Genomic DNA, 25,365 nt, shown 5'->3' with positions numbered 1-25,365 from the left:
TTTCCCTCTGCCTCTGCCTGCCATTCTGTCTGCCTGTGCTTGCTCTCTCTCCCTCTCTCTCTCTGACAAATAAATAAAATCTTTAAAAAAAAAAAAGATGTAATACTAATTCGTGAGTTCCAAGGAGCCACAAAGTGTCCACTGTAATTGCAAATTATCTTTGGAATTTTAGGTTCACTGAGATAAATATTTATAAGAAGAAGGATCATAGTTCTTAAACATAAAACTACCTGGAGTTGCTGAAGGAAGAACCTCTTGAAGAAATTTAGAATAAGAAACCAGTTCAAGAGGTTGGCATTTATTTGGGATCAAGAAATTGCTATTTGGGGTACACAGATTTAGATAGAAGCCCAGACTGTGTCCTCCTTACAGGAGGTGGACTCAGGGGTTTTATGGACATAAAAGAAGATCAATTAAGTTGTTTTTAAAAAGAGTTCATTGTTCTCATAAGCAGGGTTAGATTTATACATCATGTACATCACTACTGGTCAGGCAAAGTGGTCACTAAGAAAAAGTTCATTTTTATCAGTCTTTTCAAATGGGATTTTCTCATTCTTGCTGACTTCTTAGAATGTTGGAATGTGGCCCCGTGCAAAGGTTTAGGAAATAGGACATGCAAGGCAGTTCCTCTGAAATACCTGCTCCACCTCTGTTTTTATTTTTATTTTATTTTTATTTTATTTGAGACAGAGAGAAAGTGAGAGAGAGAGCACAAGCAGGGTGAAGGGCAGAGCACTAAGCAGGCTCTTCACTGAGCAGGGAGCCTGATGTGGGATTTGATCCCAGGACTCCAGGATCATGATGTGACCTGAAGGTAGACACAACCCACTGAGCCACCCAGGAGCCCTTCAGCTCTGTTTTTAAAATGGCTGAAATAGGGGTGCCTGTGTCACTCAGTGGGTTAAGCATCTGCCTTTGGCTCAGGTCATGATCTCAGGTTCCTGGGATTGAGCCTCATATCAGGCTCTCTGCTCAGCAGGGAGCCTGCTTCCTTCCTCTCTCTTTGCCTGCCTCTCTGACTACTTGTGATCTCTCTTTCTGTGTCAAATAAATAAATAAAATCTTAAACAAAAAAATCTGTGCCCCCAAAATAAATAGATAGATAGATAGATAGATAGATAATAAAATGGTTGAAATATGGAAACATCTCAAATGTGTATTGACTGATGAATGGATAAATATTCCAATATATGTTGGAATATAATTCAGCCACCAAAAAGAATGAAATCTTCCCATTTGCAACAGCGTGAATGGATCTAGAATTTCGTATGCTAAATGCAATAAGTCAGTAAGAGAAAGAAAAATACCATATGATTTCACTTATATATGGAATTTAAGAAACAAAACAGATGAACATATAGGAAGGGGAAAAAAGAGAGAGAGAGAAAATCAGAAATCAGAAAACAGACTTAACTACAGAGAACAAACTGAGGGCTACTAGAGAGGAGGTAAGTGAGGGGATGGGCTAAATGGGTGATTGGGATTAAGGAGGGCACTTGTGATGGGCACTGGGAGTTTTATGTAAGTGATGAATCACTAAATTTTATACCTGAAATTTTAAAAAATAAAAATAAAAATAAAAATGGCTCTTCTTGGGGCGCCTGGGTGGCTCAGTGGTTTAAAGCCTCAGCCTTCAGCTCAGGTCATGGTCCCAGGGTCCTGGGATCGAGCCCCGCGTCGGGCTCTCTGCTCATGAGAGAGCCTGCTTCCCTTCCTCTGTCTCTGCCTGCCTCTCTGCCTACTTGTGATCCCTCTCTCTGTCAAATAAATTAAGAAAAAAATGGCTCTTCTTATTTCATTTTTCATAGGTAAAGTGGTAGAATTAATTTAAATATACTTAAGAAATGTTATTTAAATATGAGGACTTATTAATAAGTTATATAACAGAATTAGAGAATAAAATTACTGGGCACTTAAATATACAAAGAAAGGGCAAATATTGGATAGGGGCATAGCATGGGAGATTTATTATATTATCCTATTATTATTTGACAAAATATTTTGTATCTATATTTTTATGATCATCCCCTACCCCATCTTCACTGTTTTTAAGTATTCCTCCATCATTTTTGCCATAAGGTATTACATGTTAATATAATTAGAAGAAAGGACAATATAATGTGTTTCTCCCAATAGTGTACTTTGTCAAAGTTTAATTTATTTAATATTTTTGATTATTCTAATTTCTAATTAATGGTGTGTTAGTAGTTTTGAGTGAATCCTTTAAGTTCTTGGTGTCATGGGTTCCTATTCATGTTATGTAAGGCATTGGACAGAGAGATACTCTCTTTAGGTAAAAAAACAAAAGGTGAAAGCTGAATATTTTCAAGTGGAACTCACAGTATAAAAAGTTAATGAAATTGATTTTGAATCCCAATCATTTTTATGGTCCTTAGTTATATAAATTAGATTAAACATTCAAAGAAAAAAAGTCTATTGATATCTTATTCCCTGTGGAGCAGATGTCCTTGTCATACAAAAACATTAATACTAAATAGCAAGACTGTGAAATGTGTCTACATTAACATCATGGTTTTAGAATATTTCTCATGTTATGTAATATATTTTACTATGCCAGGCCTTATAGTATAGTGTTTATGTGTACATGTTTCATTCAGACACAACTGGATTTAACATCTGGCCATGTTGTTTACTGTCTGAGTGAGTTGAAGTCTGTCAGTTTACCTTGTCCAAGTCATATTCCCCTTTCAGGAATGTTCAGGTAAGAATGTCTACACAAAGGTTATTGTATATTAAATAACATATGTATAAGACTTAAATTTTATGACACATAGTAAGTCTTGGTTGTTAAAACACTCTAGTGTCTAAAAGATGCTATAATCTTGAAGATTTTCCAAAAAATATTTAATGATAACCATCTCTAAAATGTAATTTTTATTTAAGTCTTTTAGAACTTTAGGTAGTGTTATATATTCCCTACACCTATCCCAATGAAAGGTTAATTATATATATATATATATATATATATATGATTTTATGTATATATTAAAGATTTTTATTTATTTATTTATTTGAGAAAGTTAAGACAAAACTTCTCAATGTTATAAGACCAAGAAACTTTCTTCCTTATTCTACTTTTTTTAAAATTTACTTTTTAATTAACATATAGTGTATTATTAGCCCCAGGGGTACAGGCCAGTGAATTGTCAGGCTTACACACTTCACAGCACTCACCATAGCACATACCCTCCCCAATGTCTATAACGCTACCACCCTCTCCCTACCCACTTCCTCCTGGCAACCCTGTTTGTTTTATGAGATTAAGAGTCACTTATGCTTTTTCTCCCTCCCGATCCCAACTTGTTTCATTTTTTTCCTTCCCAACTCCCCAAATACACCACTTTGCCACTCAAATATCTCATACCAGTGAGATCATATAATTTTCTTTCTGTGATTGACTTACTTCACTCAGCATAATACCCTCTAGTTCCATCCACATCGTTGCAAATGGCAAGATTTCATTTTTTGATGGCTGCATAGTATTCCATTGTGTGTGTGTGTGTGTGTGTGTTTTGTGTGTGTGTGTGTGTGTGTGTGTGTGTGTGTGTGTGTGTATATATATATATATATATATATATCACTTCTTCTTTATCCATTCATCTGTTTATGGGCATCTAGGTTCTTTCCATAGTTTAGCTATTGTGACATTGTTGCTATAAACATTCAGGTGCATTCTTCAGATCACTATATTTGTATCTTTAGGGTAAATACCCAATAGTGTGATCGCTGGGTCATGGGGTACCTCTATTTTCAACATTATGAGGAACTTCCATGCTGTTTTCCAGAGTGGCTGCAGCAACTTGTATTCCCATCAATAGTGTAGGAGGATTCCCCTTTCTCCACATCCTCACCAGCATCTGTCATTTCCTGACTTGTTAATTTTAGCCATTCTGACTAGTGTGAGGTGATATCTCATTGTGGTTTTGATTTGTATTTCCCTGATGCCGAGTGATATGGAGCACTTTTTCATGTGTCTGTTGGCCATCTGGATGTCTTCTTTGCAGAAATGTCTGTTTGTGTCTTCTGCCCATTTCTTGATTGGATTATTTGTTCTTTGGGTGTTGAGTTTGCTAAGTTCTTTATAGATTTTGGACTTTATCTGATATGTCGTTTGCAAATATCTTCTCCCATTCTGTCAGTTGTTTTTTCGTTTTGTTAACTGTTTCCTTTGCTGTGCAAAAGCTTTTGATCTTGATAAAATCCCAATAGTTCATTTTTGCCCTTGCTTCCTTGCCTTTGGCAATATTCCTAGGAAGATGTTGCTGCGGCTGAGGTCAAAGAGATTGCTGTCTGTGTTCTCCTCAAGGATTTTGATGGATTCCTTTCTCCATTGAGAAATGGAGAAATGGATGGTCCTTCATGCATTTTGAGTCTATTTTCATGTATGGTGTAAAGAAATGGTCCAATTTCATTTTTCTTCATGTGGCTGTCCAATTTTCCCAACACCATTTATTGAAGAGGCTGTCTTTTTTCCATTGGACATTCTTTCCTGCTTTGTCGAAGATTAGTTGACCATAGAGTTGAGGGTCTATTTCTGGGCTTTCTATTCAGTTCCACTGATCTATGTGTCTTTTTTGTGCCAGTACCATACTGCCTTGATGATGACAGCTTTGTAATAGAGCTTGAAGTCTGGAATTGTGATGCCACCAACTTTGGCTTTCTTTTTCAACATTTCTCTGGATATTCGAGGTCTTTTCTGGTTCCATATAAATTTTAGGATTATTTGTTCCATTTCTTTGAAAAAAAATGATGGTATTTTGGTAGGGATTGCATTAAACTTGTAGATTGCTTTAGGTAGCATAGACATTTTCACAATATTTGTTCTTCCAATCCATGAGCATGTAACATTTTTCCATTTCTTTGTGTCTTCCTCAATTTCTTTCATGAGTACTTTATAGTTTTCTGAGTATAGATTCTTTGCCTCTTTGGTTAGGCTTATTCCTAGGTATCTTATGGTTTTGGATGCAGTTGTAAATGGGATTGACTCCTTAATTTCTCTTTCTTCTGTCTTGCTGTTGGTGTATAGAAATGCCACTGATTTCTGAGCACTGATTTTATATCCTGACACTTTACCAAATTCCTGTACAAATTCTAGCAGATTTGGAGTGGAGTCTTTTGAGCTTTCCACATATAGTATTATACCATCTGCAAAGAGTGATAGTTTGACTTCTTCTTTGCCAATTTAGATTCCTTTAATTTCTTTTTGTTGTCTATTTGCTGAGGCTAGGACTTCTAGTACTATGTTGAATAGCAGTGGTGATAATGGCCATCCCTGCCATGTTCCTGACCTTAGCAGAAAAGCTCTCAGTTTTTCTCCACTGAGAATGATATTTGCTGTGGGTTTTTTTTCTTTGTTTTTTTGTTTGTTTGTTTGTTTGTCTGTTTGTTTTTTAATAAATGGCTTTGATGATATTGAGGTATGTACTCTCTACCCCTACACTTTTGAGAATGATATTTGTTGTGGGTTTTTTATAAATGGCTTTGATGATATTGAGGTATGTACTCTATCCCTACACTTTGAAGAGTTTTGATAAAGAAAGGGTGCTGTACTTTGTCAAATGCTTTTTCAGCATCTATTGAGAGTATCATATGGTTCTTGTTCTTTCTTTTATTAATGTATTGTATCACATTGATTGATTTGCGGATGTTGAACCAACCTTGCAGCTCTGGAATAAATCCCACTTGGTCATGGTGAATAATCCTTTTAATGAACTATTGGATCCTATTGGCTAGTATTTTGGTGAGAATTTTCACATCTGTGTTCATCAAGGATATTGGTCTATAATTCTCTTTTTTGATGGGGTCTTTGTCTGGTTTTGGGATAAAGGTAATGCTGACCTTATAAAATGAGTTTGGAAGTTTTCTTTTCATTTCTATTTTTTGAAACAGTTTCAGGAGTATAAGTATTAATTCTTCTTTAAATATTTGGTTGACTTCCCCTGGAAAGCTGTCTGGCTCTGGACTCTAGTTTGTTGGGATATTATTGATGACTGCTTCAATCTCCTTACTGGTTATGGATCTGCTCAGGTTTTCTATTTCTTCCTGGTTCAGTTTTGGTAGTTTATATGTCTCTAGGAATGCATCCATTTCTTTCAGATTGTCAAATTTGATCATGTATAGTTGCTCATAATATGTTCATATAATTGTATTTCTTTGGTATTGGTTGTGATCTCCGTCTTCCATTCATGATTTTATTTATTTGGGTCCTTTCTCTTTTCTTTTTGACAAGTCTGGCCAGAGGTTTATCAATCTTATTAATTCTTTCAAAGAACCAGCTACTACTTTCATTGATTTGTTCTACTGGTTTTTGTTTGTTTGTTTTTTTGTGTTTTTTTGTTTGTTTGTTTTGTTTTGCTTTTTGTTTTTGGTTTTGGTTTTGGTTTTGGTTTCTATTTCATTGATTTGTGCTCTGATCTTTATGATTTCTGTTCTCCTGCTGGGTTAAGCTTTCTTTGTTGTTCTTTCTCCAGCTACTTTAGGTGTAAGGTTAGGTTGTGTACTTGAGACCTTTCTTGTTTCTTGAGAAAGGCTTGTATCATTATATATTTTCCTCTCAGGACTGCCTTGTCTGTGTCCCACAGATTTTTGAACAGTTGTGTTTTCATTATCATTTGTTTCCATGAATTTTTTCAATTCTTCTTCAATTTCCTGGTTGGCCCATTCGTTCTTTAGTAGGATGCTCTTTAACCTCCATGTATTTGGGTTCTTTCCAACTTTCCTCTTGTGATTGAGTTCTAGCTTCAGAGCACTGTGGTCTGAAATTATGCAGGGAGTGATGCCAATCTTTTGGTACCAGTTGAGACCTGATTTGTGACCCAGGATGTGATTTATTTTGGAGAATGTTCCATGTGCAGTAGAGAAGAATGTGTATTCTGTTGCTTTGGGATGGAATGTTCTGAATATATCTGTGATGTCCATCTGGTCCACTGTGTCATTTAAAGCCTTTATTTCCTTGTTGATCTTTTGCTTGGATGATCTGTCCATTTCAGTGAGGGGACTGTAAAGTCTCCTACTGTTATTGTATTATTGTCGATTAGTTTCTTCGATTTTGTTATTAAGTGGTTTATATAGTTGGCTTCTCCCATGTAAAGGGCATAGATATTTAAAATTGTTATATCTCCTTGTTTGACAGACCCTTTGGATATGATATAGTGTCCTTCCTCATCTCTTATTATTGTCTTTGGCTTAAAATCTGATTGATCTGTTATAAGGATTGTTACCCCTGCTTTCTTTTGATGTCCACTAGAAAAGTAAATTGGTTTTCACCCCCTCACTTTAAATCTGGAGTTGTCTTTGGGTCTAAAATGAGTTTCTTATAGACAGCATATTGATGGGTTTTGGTTTTTTATCCATTCTTATACTCTGTGTCTTTTGATTGGGGCTTTTGGCCCATTTACATTTAGGGTAACTACTGAAAGATATGAATTTAGTGCCATTGTATTGCCCATAAAGTGACTGTTACTGTATATTGTCTCTGTTCCTTTCTGGTGTACTACTTTTAGGCTCTCTCTTTGCTTAGAGGACCCTTTTCAGTATTTTGTGTAGGGCTTGTTTGGTGTTTACAAATTCTTTTAGTTTTTGTTTGTCCTGGGAGCTTTTTATCTCTCCTTCTATTTTTATTGATAGCCTACCTGGATATAGTATTCTTGGCTGCATGTTTTTCTCATTTAGTACTCTGAATATGTCAGTTTTTTTGGGCCTGCCAGGTCTCTGTGGATAAGTCTTGATACCAATCTAATATATTTACCATTGTATGTTACAGACTTCTTGTCCCGAGCTTATTCCCTTTGCCATATTAGGGAAATTCTCTACAATAATTCTCTCTAATATACCTTCTGCCTCTGCTCTCTTTTCTTTTGGAATCTCAATTATTCTAATATTGTTTCATCTTATGGTATCACTTATCTCTCAAATTCTCCCCTCATGGTCCAGTCATTTGTCTCTCCTTTGCTCAGCTTCTTTATTCTCCATCATTTGATCTGCTATATTACTAATTCTCTCTTCTGCCTCCTTTATCCTAGCAGTAAGAGCCTCCATTTTCTATTGTACCTCATTAATAGCTGTTTTTTATAAAGATTTTATTTATTTATTTGACAGAGAGAAATCACAAGTAGGCAGAGAGGCAGGCAGAGAGAGAGGAGGAAGCAGGCTCCCTGTTGAGCAGAAAGCCCGATGTGGGGCTTGAACCCAGGACCTGGGATCATGACCTGAGCCGAAGGCAGCGGCTTAACCCACTGAGCCACCCAGGCGCCCCTCATTAATAGCTTTTTTTATTTCAGCTTGGTTAGATTTTAGTTCCTTCATTTCTCCAGAAAGGTCTTTTATTTCTCCAGACAGTGTTTCTCTAATATCTTCCATGCCTTTTTCGAGCCCAGCTAGCACCTTGAGAATCATCATTCTGAACTCTAGATCTGATATATTGCCAATGTCCATATTGATTAGGTTACTTGCCTTCAGTACTGCCTCTTGTTTTTTGTTTTGTTTTGTTTTGTGGTGAGTTTTTCTGCCTTGTCATTTTATCCAGGTAAGAATATATGAACAAGAGAATAAAATACTAAAAGAGTGGCAAGGACCCCAGAAAAATGTTTGCTAACTGAATCAGAAGAGGCCCCAAATCAAGGGAAGAAGAAAGGGGATAAAAAAAAGTTTAAATGTTTTTTTTTAAATAATTAAACATATGTACTAGACTGGTGAATAGAACAGAGCCACCCACTTGATTTTGGGTGTATTTTGGTCTCTTAGAAGAAACTACATCCTAAAATTTTAAAGTAAGAAAAACATATATATATATACAAAAATAAGGGTAAACATGCTGAAGGAATAAAGTATGACTGTAAAGATGAAAATTTAAAAAAAAAATTCTAAAAAAAGAATTGATAAGATAAGTTGGTTGGAAAATGAAAGAAAAAGAAAGTGGAGAGAATTTGCTCAGGATGGAGACTAGAACAAAGCCCTGTGCTAGATTTAGGGTATATTTTGATCTATTAGAAGACATTGTATCTCAAAAGTTTTTTAGAAGAAAAAACCCTATATGTATACAAAAATAAATAAATAAATATATAAAGTTAGATACAATGAAGGATAAAATATGACTATAATAATGAAGGTTTAAAAAAATTTTAGAAGGGTATTGTTAAGATAAACTAGTTAAAAATGTTCAAAGTGGAAAGAGGAAATGTTAAAAAAAATTAGAATAAGAAAAACAAAATTAAAAAAATTTGATTAACTTTGCAAGACTAAATAATCATGGGGAGAAAACCATCAGTTCCATGCTTTGTTTTCCCTTCCTCTGGAATTCTGCTGTTCTCCTTGATCAGTGAGCTTGGTCTTGGCTGGATGTTCTTACTGATCTTCTGGGGGATATGCCTGTTGTAGAGATTCTCAAATGTCTTTGTCCCAGGGAAATTGTGCTGCCCTTGCCAGGGGCCAGGCTAAGTAATCTGCTTGGGCTTGTTCTTGGGAGCTTTTGTTCCCTGAATGCTTTCCATAGAGCTCTGCAGGACAGGATGAAAATAGTGACCTCCCAATCTCTCGCCAGGGGTAGACAAGAGCTCAGGGCCCATTCCTCAGTGCACCCTCAGAGAAAAGCAGTCAATCACTCCTTTTTCCCTGGTCTCCAGCCTCCCTCCAAGCTCACCAGCCTGTGACTGAGCATTTCCATCTCTGGCACACAGCCCCGTTTGGAGTTTCCAAACATAGCAGATTCCTGCCATTCTGCTCTTCCGGCAGATAAAGGTGGAACTCCCTGGATCTGCCACTTGTAGTGTCCCTTTCAGAAAGCGGTCGATTTTCTGTTTCCATAATTGCTGCTCTTCTTCTCTTCGATCTCCTGTTAGGTTTGTAGGTGTTTGAAATGCTTTGATAACTATCTAACTGAATTCCTGCGACCTGATGTCATCTCAGTCTGCTATTCCTCTGCCATCTTGACTTCTCCCTCCCTTATTCTACTTTTGTGTGTGGGTGCGTGGTAGTAGTTATAACTATAATCATATTATGGAAAGGCTAAAACCACACTTAATTGTCTTGCTCCCCTATTCAAACCCTGCAAAGTTTTTTCATCACACCAGAGTAAAAATCAGTTTCCCCACGATTTACAAAGAACTACATGATTAAGCTCCTGGTCTTCTCTCTTTCTTTATTTTCTGATTTTCCTCAGGTTCATTCCACTTAAACCACACAGAGTGCTTCTGCCCCAAGAATTTTCCCATATTGTCATCAATATGTGAAATATAGTTTTTTTCTCAGATAGTTGCAACTTTATTCAGTTCTCTCCTCAAAATTCATTCTACCATTCTATCCGTAATGGCACTCCTGTGAAATTATCTTGTTCCTACTTCCTTTATATTTTTTTTTCTAGTATTCATCACATACTACCTGAAAATTATACCCAATATTTATATCATCAATTTCTGTGTCACACCCAAATCAGAAAAACAATCACTTAGGGCTCTCTTGTTTATTTCTATTATCTATCAGTATGTAAAATATGATCAACATATAGTAAAACTCAAATATTTCTGAAATATTTAGCACATAGCTTACCAGAATTAGGAACTTAAAAGTTAAACCTAAAACAAATAAATATACTATTTTTAAAAAGATTTTATTTATTTATTCATGAGAGAATGAAAAGCAGAGGTAGAGGGAGAAGCAGGTTCCCTGCTGAGCAAAAAGCGAGAGGCAGGACCTTATTCCAGGACCCTGGGATCATGACCTAAGCCAAAGGCAGACAATTAACTGACTGAGCCACCCAGGCATCCATAAATACAGTATAAAGTAATTTAAATAAAATCAGTTTTGAGTTATCTATATTTTATGTTATCTATAAATTAGGTGTGATTAAGTTAGTTCTTCTAATATTGATTTTGAAGTAACAAAAATCTATCTTTTTGTAACGCATCTGATAAGAAAGATGGAACTAAGAAAAGATGGGGAAATTATATCTTGACTTATTCCTAAAATAATAAAGGAATAGAAAGAAAAAAAATATTGTAAAGAGTACTAAAGACACTATACCCAAATGCTTTTTTTGTCTAAAGTGTTCAAAGATTCTTTTTGGTTCTAATTAGTAGAAATTAAATCTGAATTATTTGTCTTTGCATCTCTTCTCTTATTGACAGTAGTTATTTTGGTAATACAACATACAATTACTCAACTCTAAATTGCTTTTTTTTTCCCCCCATCCCAGGTAACTCAGGATTATTAGGAAAAGCAGGGTTATAAAACATAACATACTTGGGGAGCCGGGGTGGCTCAGTGGGTTAAGCCTCTGCCTTCAGCTCAGGTCATGATCTCAGGGTCCTGGGATCAAGCCCCACATTGGGCTCTCTGCTCAGTGGGGAGCCTGTTTTCCCCTTCTTTCTCTGCCTGCCTCTGTGCCTACTTGTGATCTCCTCTCTCTCTTTTAAATAAATAAATAAAATCTTAAGGAAAAAAAAACATAAAATACTCTAAATTCTTTTTGAAATCAATCAGATAATTAATGTTATTTTTTTTTCCTCTCCCACATACTATACAGTTGAAGTAACTGCTGTTAAGTGTAAGTTTCAAATGCTAACTCTACACATCTGATGAGTCTAGGGATTTAAACAGTTATTATAAAAAACTGACATGTTCTTATAAAAACCAGAATTCAGTCTCTTACCTTCTATTTATTCAAAGGCTAAATTTTACAACTGTGTTATCACCACCAACTGAAGTTGATTAAAGAGACACAATCTCTCTTTTTTTTTTTTTTAAGTCATGACTTCCATAATAATTGATGCAAGAGAGACCCCTAGCAGCATCTGCACATGCTGAACTCTTAAATCAATGATGCTGGCTTCATTCCCAACTAACAGGTGTACCTACATTGATTCATCCTTTTGTGCCACCAAGAAAGGAAATACGACATCAGGGGCATTCACCCTGACATTTCCAAATATTCATGATATGATGTAATGTTTGCAAAAATATAGGTAGTGCTTCACTTTTCCACCCTGCGCTGCTTAGCCAACCCAAATGGATGGAGTCATAGGTGGCAATAAAGCACAACATGGATGCTAGTCAGGATGAAATAATACTTGGCTGAAAACCACAATATTTAAAGTGAAAACCCTAACCATTTACCTTCTCCAGTCACAGATTTGCAAAAGATATATGCAGAAGAAGTGTATAAGACAAAAATCTTCCTATTTTAAAAAATGAGACATCATACCTCAAACTTGTCAGCAATCCTCAGTAGCCACTGGGTGTAGTTGGAAGAAATGGGTTTGGTGGTCTCTGGGTGTCCAGGATCTGGAATGTCTAGACTGACACATGAAAGAGAAGAGAGGTAATCCCAAAGTGAGATGTCAGGGAGGGGAAAAGCAATGATATACACACCTGTAACAGTTAAATCTGTACCTCAAACCTCCTGTGGGATCAGGTTTCTAACTGAACAATCAAGGGCAGCCTGAGATCTTGTCATACTACAATTTTTACAGGGATATTACAAAGAGAGACAAGAGAATGATAGATTTCCACATTATCAGTAGCCCAATACTTACCGTTCACATGAGCTGATATGTTTTTCCCACAAAGGATGGAAGAGAGAAGGAAGCTTACTTTCTTTAGATGCCAAACATTTCCCCACATTTTGTTCTTCATTTTTAACTCACTGGGCTTAAAAGTCAGACTGTTTTCAGCCAGAAATGTTTTATCTGTGAAGGAAGAGGCTCAACAGAGTAGAGTATCAAACCGTTCTTATATAAGCCTTTCTGTATTCCTTTATTCTCACTGGTCTAATATGCATATTCATCTAGAACAATGGCATATGCATTTTAGACACAGATCCCTCTGAAATGGACAATGAAATTTACTTTAAGAACATACAAGTTATAGAATGAAATTTTAACCTTCAAGAGCCCATCTTGATGTATGCTAACACATTTGTCTATCCAAGCTCACTCAAAGGGTTACACAGTGGTTGCTATATAATAGCATGATGCCAGTCATAAGGACAGCTTCAAATTTGTCCCTACCCCACAAACTTTGACAGTGGGAACCTCTCACATTTTCAAGTGAATCTGTTGATTCCACAGTGAAATTAAGGTTCCACAATATATATAAAAGCATCTGACCCACTCACTTATTCTGCTCAGTGCAAGCCAGAAAGATTTCACTTGGTGCCTTTTGAGGTTTGCTTCTCTCAATTAGCAGCCCTATCATCTCCTCTAGAGCTTGTTCTCTTTCACTCCACTGAATTACCCCAACTCTAATTTTGTCTTAGAGGCAAGAAGAGATATAAGAATAGAATACCACCATTCTATGAAAAAGAAAATTAGAACAATGAAATAATTTCAAAATCATATGCAACAGTTGCCTAGAATGCTCACACCAACTTCTTCTTAAAATATCATTTTTCAGCAAATTAATGTTTCTAGAATCTATCCCATGTGATCATCCCATGTGGCTCCATGGGCCATTCCTTTCCACATTATACACATGCTTTCTGCTCCAGAGTAACAGGAGAGGTTTCTATAAGAGGTTCACAGGTTAGCACATACAGCAAGATGTAATGAAATATCTATGTCCTATTCTCAAGAGGCTTGTATAGTTTATGTGACATTATCTATAAATTATGTTTGTTTTTCCTAAGCAATCCTAATCCAGGGACATTAAGAATACTTCATAGATAATGACTCGTATCATTAATCTATTTCCCCAGACATTCAATTATCATATTTACAAGGTCATGTGCCTTTTTTTTTCTTTCCTCTGAAGTATTCCCTTGTCCATTAATCATAGAAGAAACTGATCACACTGGAGAAGGTTGGGCCTAGGCTCTTGGGGCAGGCAGGCAACTGCGTCTAGCTGGAGCCTGGGCCTTGACCCACTGCCGTCTCCACTGCCCATAGCCCCATAGGCAGAAGCCACAGTATCCAGTCAGAATGGCATGATCTTGAAGTCCCACTGCCACAAGAACTGACAGATGTGCATGGCTATGGGTTCAACCAGCCTGCAAGAAAGATCTGCAGACACAAGTCCTGGCAAGCCAAGGTATGCCCCATTGTCTTGCGCCCTCCCTTCTAAGACCTGTCTGGCCAGTTGTGAGGTGTCCCACTATGAGTATCACACCAAAGTGTGAGCTGGAAGGGGCTTCAGCTAGGAAGAGTTATGGGTAGCTGGCATCCACAAGAAGGTGGCATGGACCATTGGTATCTCAGTGGATCCAAGAAGGTGGAACAAATCCACTGATTCCATGCAGCCCAATGTGCAATGGCTGAACTAGTACCACTCCAAGCTTACCCTCTTCCCCAGGAAGCTCTCCACCCCTAAGAAAGGAGACAGCTCTGCTGAAGAACTCAAACTGACTACAGAGCTGACAGGACCAGTCATGCACATGCCAAGTGTCTATAAAAAGAAGAAAAACAGAATCATTACAGAGCAAGAGAATAACTTCAAGGCATTGGTCAATGTTTGCATAAGCCATCCTGATGTGTGGCTCTTTGCATCTGAGTAAAAAGGGCCAAGGAAGCTGCAGAACAGGATGCTAAAAAGGAAAAATAAAGTGTCATTGGCACCTTGTAATTAAAACAAGAAAGAAAGAAAGAAAGAAAGAAAGAAAGAAAGAAAGAAAGAAAGAAAGAAAGAAGAGAAAGAAAGAAAGAAAGAAAGAAAAGGAAGAAAGAAAAAAGAAATTGATCACAGGTCAACTTGTTATAATTTTTTTTCTGCCTAGTCTAGATATTGGTCATATCTAGTTGCCATTCCTTGGTATTTACTAAGGTTGCATAAATAATGATTTGAAGGGATACATGCACCCTGATGATTATAGCAGCCTTATCAGCAATAGCCAAATTATGGAAAGATCCTAAATGTCCATCAACTGATGAGTGGATAAAGAAAATGTGAGAAAAAAGAATGAAATCTTTCCACTTGCAACAATGTGGATGGAGCTAGAATATATTATGCTAAGTGAAAAAAGTCAGTCAGAGAAAGACAAATACTATATGATTTCACTCAAATATGGAATTTTTTTAAAATATTTTATTTATTTATTTGACAGAGATTACAAGTAGGCAGAGAGGCAGGCAGAAAGAGAGGAAGGGAAGCAGGCTCCCTGCTGAGCAAAGAGCCCGATGTGGGGCTTGATCCCAGGACCCTGGGATCATGACCTGAGCTGAAGGCAGAGGCTTTAACCCACTGAGCCACCCAGGCACCCCTCAAATATGGAATTTAAGAAGCAAAACAGATGACCATATGGGAAGGGGGGGAATAAGAGAGGCAAACCAAAAATAGACTCTTAGGTATAGAGAACAAACTGAGGGTTCCTGGAGGGGAGGTAAGCAAGGAGATGGGTTAGGGTGATGGGGTGATGGGTGATGGGGATTAAGGAGGGCATTTGCGTTATGCACTGGCTGTTGTATGTAAATGATGAATCACTAAACCTTACACCTGAAACTAGTATTACACTGTAACTGAAATTTACATAAAAACCTGGAAGAAAAATTTTTTAAATGTACATTTTAATTTATATTTATATTTATGACCATATCATTCCATAGGTCTTTTGATATTCTTTGACAAGCTCTTTCACTTTTTTCCTCCAGCATTCACAGTTATTTGAGCCTATTTATAGGTATTGATGGAGACACTTATTTTCATCTGTAATTTTCTATAGCCAAGTTCACATTTCCCAGCTGATCCATTTCCATAAGAATTTCTACATATGTTTAAAATCAGAACATCATACGAACTACAACTAAGTTTCCAAAAATATTTTCTTGTCCCATAGGTCATCACCGAGATAATCAGAACCAACTCTTACTTGCATTTGTGGCTTATGTTATATTTCTGTTGGACTGTGCTGATCTACTTCTACCAGGTTTGTTAACAATAGCAAATGAATATAATTTTTGCTACCTTTCTTTTAGCCTTACATTTGCTATTAATCCACTTAAACTGTTTCCCTTAGTCAATTTCTATTTGCTCCAAATTTTATTGGTAACACTTACCCCAAATAATTTGCCTGAAATCTTTCACTAGTTTATATTGAGTAAAAACCATCAAGTGTCTTATTCTTACTGTATTTTTCTACCCTGTTATTTTCCTACTAAAATATTTCAATTTATTGGACTGAAAGACAATGATCATTGCACCAATCTGAGTAGACATAAATATATCATATTGTCCAGTCAGATTATCAGACATAACCTTACCCAGCACCAAGCTTTATTTACCCAGTTAAAGCAGACAGGAGGCTAAGATTTTGTATGTGGCACCCTAAGCCTTTTCTTCCCACATTGGACATGTGTCCTATGGTCCAGAGTAATGGATGAGGTCTCTAATATATTTTATTGGTCATCTCATACAGCAAGGAGTATTTAATTTGTGAAATATTTTCACTTTATAGCTCAAAAAGAATATGGATTATACAAAATTCTCCAAAGAGCTTTGCTTCATAAATTTACATATTCTGTTTATCAATTGCAATTCTAACCTAGAGGCAAACTATTAAGAACATTTCATTCAGAAGGACTCTACTCCCCACAAATATTATTAGTCCTACTTACCCAGAGGTCCAGCTACCACGTTTAAAAAGAGATTAATCTATGACGCCACCTTCTGTTCTTTTTCTGAGGAAAATCTTTGGGAACCAAGAAAGGAAAGATCAGAGAGAGGCCAGTCTTTTTAACTCTTTCTCTTCCACTGTAATTAGTTCTAAACAACTAATACAATGTTACTTCTGAATTATGATAGAAATTTTAAAAAGAAAAAGATTACTTGTTTAAGGTTTGCCAGCCCTTGCTGTCCATTGTCCATTGTTCAGCATATTTGAACTCATACTTATTTTAGACTTAGTTTCTGCTAAGGTTCTTATAAGTTCGCAAAATCCATGGATAAGCAGAATGACTACCTATTTAAGCTACCTTCCTTCTATGAGTTTACAATCTGAAATACAATTGTACAGTCGCAGAGTTTTTAATATATTTACTAAATCTAGTTTTGTTTCCTTTTCCTGGTTCCCATGTGCACATATGTATATACACATATATGTATATGTAAAGTATACATATGGTAGAAATAATAAAATATGTGCATAAGATTCAGGTACATATCATATCATATATGTGTCTATTTTTAAAATTTCCTTTTTAAATCTCTACCTCAGCCCTCATATTTGTAACTCCAGAGTAAACTGAACATAATAAGCTTTACTTTAGGACTCTCCAATTTTGCAAGTTGCTCACATTTGAAACAGTAAACTCTCTGTGTAAACTTTGCCTCTGCATTTCCCCTACTCTCAATTACCTGCTATTTCTCAGCATTTCTCTGTCTCTAACAATGTCCCAAACTGTCTTTTTTGTCCCTGTGCTGAAATTTATTTTCCAGGTTCTTGTGTTCCTTAGTCTTTGACATCCTACGTCAGTGGAGACTTGTCCTGTGGACCCACAGTTAATTCAGTCTTATAATCTGCCTTAAATGATTTGAAAGTAGCTTCTAGTCCTGCTGATGTTTCTAAGACTGTGCTCTCAGATTCCCGACTCATCCCCAGTCAAGCGATCCTCCCCTAAATTATATCTTCTTCTTGAGTGGTGATTACTGTTCCAGACTCCAGAGACTTCTTTCTCCATGTCCTGATTTAGCGACGTTCACAATCACAATATCTGAATAAACTTGGCTTTTTATTATTTCTTCAAGTAGGTAGTAACCTTCTATTCCCTTCTTCTCCCTTCCCCATACTTACAAGTAAGTATTTACATATTTAACTTATATACTTGCATACCTTTTTCTCGTAATCTTTTTAAAATTATGTAAAACATGATCATGATGTTTGGAAGCAACTCAATGGAGCAATGGAAGCAACTCAAAGAGAGGATGGGAGGGGTGCCTGAGTGGCTCAGTAGATTAAGCGTTTGCCTCAGGCTCAGGTCATGATCCAGCGAACCTCAATCAAGCCCTGGGGAGCCTGCTTCTCCCTCTGCCTGCTGCGCCTCTGCTTGTATGTGTGCTCTCTTTCTCTCAAATATATATATATATAAAACAAAACAAAACAAAACTTTTTCTTAAAGCATTAAATATAAAAACAACAGCAACAGCAGCAAACAGAGGATGGAACTGAGAGTGTGGAGTGCGGTAGTGAAGAGCGGGAGGAAGAGGGAAGTCCTAAGTCAGAGGAGAGGTATCACCCATGTTTTACCCACGAGTGAAGCCTCTGAAGTCTTTAGGAAAACACCCGCACAACAAAAGGGAAGAAGTGATCATCTGCCTCACCAAATGTCTACAATACGGGATGCACTGTTAAGTGCCATGTGTAGAAATGGAAGGTGAAGAAGATGGCAAATTGGGCTCAGAGCTTTAATCATTGCACAGGACTGAACATTTTCATCTTTGAGTTGAGAATGTTCCTGTAACCTATCAGTTCCTTGAGAGTAACAAAATAAGGAGAATATCTGTGAGACCTGGCCAAGTTTTATCTGAGGACAGGGAAGATGGTCCTCATTAGATAGATTTTTTTTTTTAAATGGGAAATGAAAGAAAATTTTATTTCATTCAGATCAGAACAAGAGGAGGTTGTTCAACAAGCTGGTTCAGGGTATACATATACATTATATTTTCCTGGAAGAGACCTTATTAAGATATGAATATAATAATAGCAAACATACTGTGTATGAATCATCTATATACTGGTTTAAATGTTGCCCTAGTAATAACAAAATTTTTTTGGAAAGCATTATAGGTATATGTAATGAGAAGATCATTTCCTACCTCCTGCCCATTGAGAACACATTACATATAATTGGGTGTAAGTTGACATATTTATCAAGCATATTTTTTAGCTTAGTGTTAATTAATCCCTTTCATAGAAGGAGAAAGTGAAGCATAATATGAATGAGCTGTTTATCTATAATACTTCAAGAGTAATAGACATAAAGTCAAGAAAAGCGAATTTTAGGCCATAATCTTAATGAGTAGATAAAGATGTATCAGCATGATCCAGGAACCTCTGGGCATCCAGTAAATTGGCCATATGCTAATTTCACTATCAGAGCCACTTCCAGAAGCTAAAATGTAGCTGGAATGGGAAATACTTGTGTTGTGCTCCCGTAAGCCTGGTATATCTGTGTTTTCTAGACATTTGGAGACAGTGAATCAGACCCAGGAGGGATTTCTACAACTCCCAGTAAATAGCAAATCCCATTTTATAAATTACAGATTATCAAGCCTGGTTGCTAATCTCTAGGGCCCCCTTTTTCTGACTTCATACAGCTCATTTTACAAAGCCCACAGAAGTGTTATAGAATATACTATGTGCTATCCCCAAACACATTACTTTTTAACAATTGATATTTATATAGAGCCTCAAGCTATGTGTTTTCTAAAACACATTTTGTTTGATTATCCCAATAACAATTCTCCCTAGAGCATAATTTGTTATTCACATTTTGTATAAGAGGAAATAGACATAAAGGCATTTTGTGACTTGGGCCAAGATACTCTCATTCATGTAATAAACACTGTGCAATTCTTAAATACAAAAGGAGATGTAAGAGAATAAAAAATAGACTTTCCTTGGCATTAAGTAGTCACAATAAATATGCAAACACCTACTATAAAAAACTAATATAAGTGTTAACAGGAGAGGCCAAGAAAATGGTGCAGAATTCAGAGGATGATGTGAGAACCTAGGAAAGGCTTCTTAGGAAAGAAGACTTTAGAGTTAGATTTCAAAAGAATGTAAAATTTTACAGAGAAATAGAGTGAGGAAAGGAAGGGTACTCCAGGCAGAGGCAATGGCACTATCCACTATCAAAAGCACAAAGCTCACCTTATGTGCCTAGGGGGAAAAAAAAATATGTTGAATACACTAGGAGCCTAGATCTTCTAGCTTGGCTCTTGTTCATTGTTTCTACACTTCAAGATGTTTCTGGGCATAAAGAGGTTTCTCTAGGCTGTGAGTGATTGAGGATTGAAAATGAATTAAGTTCAGTCCCCTGGAGTTCAATTAGGGTCCCCCAGGGTGTCCTTGGAAGAGTCTTGGAAAAGTCTCAACACTGAGATTCAATCTGGAGGCACACAACTGGGCCTGGAGGATTACACCCCAGAGTCATCTGTCAATCACTCTCTATCTCCTGGTAGCTGACTACAGAGGAAGAAAGTAATGGGTGCCCATGGGGGGCCACCTTCTGAAACTTCATTATTGATAAGCATCTAATTCTCTGATGGTAATAAAGAGAAAAGACAATCAGACCACAGGGAAAACCAGAACTGAGGGTCTCTGAATAGGACAGTAAACTCTTTTACTAGTATGTGTATTGTATGAGAATGATTGATATTCACTTCTCTAATTTCAGGGTTTTTAAAATATTCTCCTTCCCCCTCCATCTCCTTAGCCTCACCACACATATATCTATCTCATAGAATCATCACTGCATTTACTTCATAAGAAAATAGGTTTAGAAATTTTGCTCTCTAGATTATATATTTCAATTAGATTTTTCTTTTGTATTTGTGAAAGTCATTTCCTACTGCTTCTGAGGTTTTTATTTTTTAATTTTTTAATTTTTTTAAAAGATTTTATTTATTTATTTGACAGACAGAGATCACAAGTAGGCAGAGAGGCAGGTATAGAGAGGAGGAAGCAGGCTCCCCGCTGAGCAGAGAGACCAATGCAGGGCTCCATCCCAGAACCCTGGGATCATGACCTGAGCTGAAGGCAGAGGCTTTAACCCACTGAGCCACCCAGGTGCCCCTCTGGGGTTTTTATTTATTTATTTTTTTAATTTTATGAGATTCATGTAAAAAGAACAAATATAAAATTGTGTCTCTTTTTCAGAATTAACTTCAGTGTACAAAGCTCACCTTGCCTCTATTTTGTTCGAAAGTAAAATATTTTTTTAGCAAAATAGTAAAAGTGGAAATAGGGCAGTCTCATTTTTTTCTACAAATTTTATAAAATATACTAATAGAACCAAAACTGAGTATTTCGTGGTGCTGCTTTTATCTTTGCCATTGAAAGAAATTAATCTTATTTTTTGTGTAGTGAATTGTGTATTCTTTCTTTTTTGTTTTTGTTCTTCACTTCTTTTCTTCCTTGAACATTTTCTTTTTGTATTAAGATTTTTAATTATTTTTTTATTTTTTTATTTGACAGGCAGAGATTACAAGTAGGCAGAAAGGCAGGCAGAGTGAGAGGAGGAAGCAGGCTCCCTGCTGAGCAGAGAGCCTGATGGTGGGGCTCAATCCCAGGACCTTGGGATCATGACCTGAGCTGAAGGCAAGGCTTTAACCCACTTGGCCACCCAGGCACCCCTTCTTTGAACATTTTCATAAATAATACTAATTTTAACCATATTTTTCTTTGATTATTTGGATATGATTTGGAGGTTGCTTGATTTTTTTAAAGATTTTATTGCTTATTTTAGAGAGAGAGAGAGATAGAATGGGTGCAGGAAGGGGGAGCAGAAGGAGAAGAGAGAGAGAAAGAATTTGAAACAGGCTCCACACTGAGCATGGAGTCCCATGCCAGTTCTATCCCAGGATCTCAAAATCATGACCTGAGCCTAAACCGAGAGTCAGGTGTTCAACTGCTTGAACCATCCAAGCCCCCAGAGTTTTTTGATATTTTATTTAAAAAAAAAATCCTTTTTAGAGCCATGAAATACAAATATTGTAATCAGTTCAAATAACTATGATTGAAACATTGATGAGATTAAAACAGTTTGATTTTCAAAATACTCTTTTTAAAGCCATTTTTTTCATTATTTTAATTTGAAATCAAATGAGTCTTTGGGCATATACAATATAAGTATAATATTTAACTTACAATATAAGTAACATCTGTTGCCACACACTTAATTTTCTTCTAAGGGCCTAAGAATGAAAATAAATAAGATGAATTAAATTTACATAAGACAAAACAATTTTTCTGTGGGACTAATTTTTAGACTATACGGGTGAGAATTTCATTCAGTTGTTGTTAAGATACACCCCAAACAGTGGTTTCCACTATGTTGAAATAGAAGCTGATTATTTCTCATAAACAAAGAAACCCCAAAAATAGTCAAGTTCTTCAAGCTTTGCCATATCTGTGGGCTGAACTTCATTCTCATTTTCTCAAAAAGACTGTCAGATATCTGAAAATCATATCTTTGTTTCAAGTTAGAAGAGTAAAGGATTACAAAGATATGTGTAAGATGAGATATTCCCATTTGAAAAGCCACTCCAGAATCCTATCCATGTACTTCTGCTTACATCTCATGATTTAGAATTGCTTCATTTAAACAAAGATAATCATATGGAAAAGAGGGAAATGTATTCCTTTTAGATAGGTACATTGCCATCCTTACTGAAATCAGGTTATATCAATATGTGAAAAAAGGTAAATATGTGTGGGATAGATAACTAATGTTCTGTCTCTCACATATTCTATACTTGCCCCTAAATTGTTAATTTAGTGTTGAGTCTTACAATGCGGGAAGAATGTTGGCTTGAATCGCTGCTCCAAAAGGAGACTCAATAAGAATAAAATTAAGTACTTATAAGATATCTTACGAGCTACATTATAAGAGTAAAATGATTAAGAACTTGGAATTTGGGTCAGCCAGACCTGGATTTTATTCCTAATAATGTCACTTATAAACTGTATAACCTTGACAGGTTATTTAATTTCCCATCTTGGTTTCTTCATCTGTAATAGATGATAATAATTTGGCTAGGTTTTATAAGCATTATATAAGTTAAACCATGAAAATGCCAGCGTAGTCCCTGGCATAGAAGCAGCACTGAATCCAGCTTAGCTATTACAGCAACATGATTAAGAAATTTGCAAATTATAACTGAGTTATGTAAAAAAATATAGGAATGGTGCCCTTCTTGGAAACATGAATTCCTGCTTCAGAAATATTACGGGAATGTTCCATATTATTTTTCCCCCATAGTTCCGTAAGTTTTGTAGATTTGCATAAGGCATCCTATTAAAATGACAGTCAAAGGGAACTTTATTTAATAATTGAAAATGGCATGGGCGTGTATTAAATATTTTTTTTAACTTGGCATTTTAGCTATTTTGAATATTAGAGATGATGTTTGAAAATGAAGTCTTGAGTGCTGTAATACTTTCTGATCTGCTTTAAATTAGAGCAAAATAAAAATGTATTTCACATTTCCCCTCTCTGTGTAACAGAAGCAGGTTGGAACACGTGTATGTGATACAACCAATTTTTGTTAATACTTGAATAAAAGATAAGTACTGAATGATGCCTACTTTGTCTTTATGAAGTATGCCAGGTATAAAGAATGTGTTGAGAATACAGAAGTGAGTAGGATTCTGCAATCTATTCTTATGAAATCCCTCTTGATCCTGGAATATCTTTCTGCTACCACTTTTGAAAGACCACAGGAAAGTTCCTATTTTGGTATTTTCATGGGTCCATGGTATCTGGGGAGATTCCATTTTACCAAAGTTAAAGATGGACTGTAGAAATAAAGATTTTTTTTTTCCCCTCTTGGTTTCATATATTGGACTTAGTATTACTAAAAATGAGACATTCGGAAATAAAAATTCAGAATCTGTATCTGTCTCTCACTTTGAACAGATAATGAAAAATTATCTATACCCTAAGTTCCAATGTATGGGATAACAGTGTGTTGACTTTCTGACTCAAAAAGTTGCTGTGATTATAGACAATAAAATTAAGATATTTATCATTGGGACATCCTGTAGCTTCCAGCATCACTATGTGTGTCATTAGTCTTTGAATGTCATTAGTGAGACCAATAAAATAAAGCTGTAAAAACCAGTTCAGTATATTGACAAAACAAAGTAAAAAAGGGGGGGGGACGGTATAGTGTGGGGATAGGAAGGATAACCAGTATCTTTTTCAGAAAAACACATAGTTATTCTATGTGACATAAAAAATAAGAAAATGAGAAGCTTTCACTCCTATAATATGCATTTCAAATTCTAATTTTCATATCATATTAATACATATTTTTACTTCTTTGACTTTAGGCACTTTTGCTGGTAAAGAAAACTCATTTCAGAAGTTAGGAGCTTGAGCTTTCCTTTTCATAAATCAAAGTTGCATATAGTTATGCTATCATAAAAAAGGTATTAAACTGGTAAACGGGTTTTACTGGAGTTTATGCACCTCGCTGAAGAATAACAAGACCGATATTTCAGGGCATTTATTTGGAAAAGTACACTTGCAGAGACTTTCTGTAGACTGTGATAAATTTCAGATGCACAAACTTTACAATAGAAGCTCTGGTACTTTTGCCTGTTTGCGATACAAGCATTTTTATAAATGTCACAGTTATTGATACTGTAAATACATGTTTTTAAAACTTTCTTTACTGACAAAATAATTCCCATCCCAAAGCAGAAAGATTCTTAAAGTTACTTCAGAATCTACCATATCCTGATTATAAACAATAGTTGAATAGGCTGTGTTTTTAAAATCATGTTTTTGTAAATCTGTTGGCATTTCGTTAAACTAATTATTGATTTCCTCTCTCTTAAACCATGTCACCGCCTTCCCTTTTCAGGCTACAGTCTTTCTACTCTTTCCTGTCCCAAGTTTTAGCACAACTTTTACCTCTAAATTACCACCTTCTTTGATTTTATATTCTATTTTCAGTTTAAAAATCCTAAGTTTAGCTTTCATAGTCCTGAGTGGTTCTGTGTCCTCTTTGGGGGAGACTGCCTTTCTCTCTGGGTCAGGTTGTTTTGTCTAACTCCTCACAGGCTCTCCTTTCTTCTCTGTGCTATGGAGTTCCACTCCTGTGGACCTTGGAACCAGCTTCTACCTCAACAGGAGTTGCCTTTTCCAGGAAAGCTGGACTCCAGATGCTTCTGTATAAGAGACTTCTAGTCCTCTTGTTGAACCTAACTTTTCTTGAGGATATCAGGTACTTATATATGCAGGCTTGAGTAACCTTTTAGAGCCTTATCTTTTTCCTAAGTAATTTGCAAAAGAACAACATCCTCTGAATGGGATTGATTCACCTGCTTTGAATGATTTGGATAGTTAATTTAGAAATAATTTCAAATCAATTGAAAGAAAAACTTAAATGGACGATTTAAACACTCACATTAAAAGTTAATTAGTGTGGGGCGCCTGGGTGGCTCAGTGGGTTAAAGCCTCTGCCTTCAGCTCAGGTCATGATCCCAGGGTCCTGGGATCAAGCCCCTCATCTGGCTCTCTGCTCAGCGGGGAGCCTGCTTCCTCCTCTCTCTGCCTGCCTCTTTGCCTACTTGTGATCTCTGTCTGTCAAATAAATAAATAAAATCTTAAAAAAAAAGAAAGTTAATTAGTGTGGGTGCATCGTATACTATAAGGCAAGGATCCTTGAAGAAAATTGACTGCTTCTTCTCAT

General features: G+C 36.2%; 1 pseudogene; it reads left to right on the top strand.

Annotated features, from left to right (window-relative positions):
* The window catches only part of LOC111152478, a 68,649-nt pseudogene extending 54,099 nt beyond the window's left edge, over positions 1-14,550 (top strand).
* Positions 14,551-25,365: the final 10,815 nt, after the last annotated feature.

Source organism: Enhydra lutris, unplaced genomic scaffold (genome assembly GCF_002288905.1).
Source record: "Enhydra lutris kenyoni isolate GAN:26980312 unplaced genomic scaffold, ASM228890v2 scaffoldscaffold28, whole genome shotgun sequence".
Lineage (NCBI taxonomy): Eukaryota > Metazoa > Chordata > Mammalia > Carnivora > Mustelidae > Enhydra > Enhydra lutris.
Note: the sequence above shows the minus strand (reverse complement) of the source record. Positions and strands in the feature narration are given on the sequence as shown.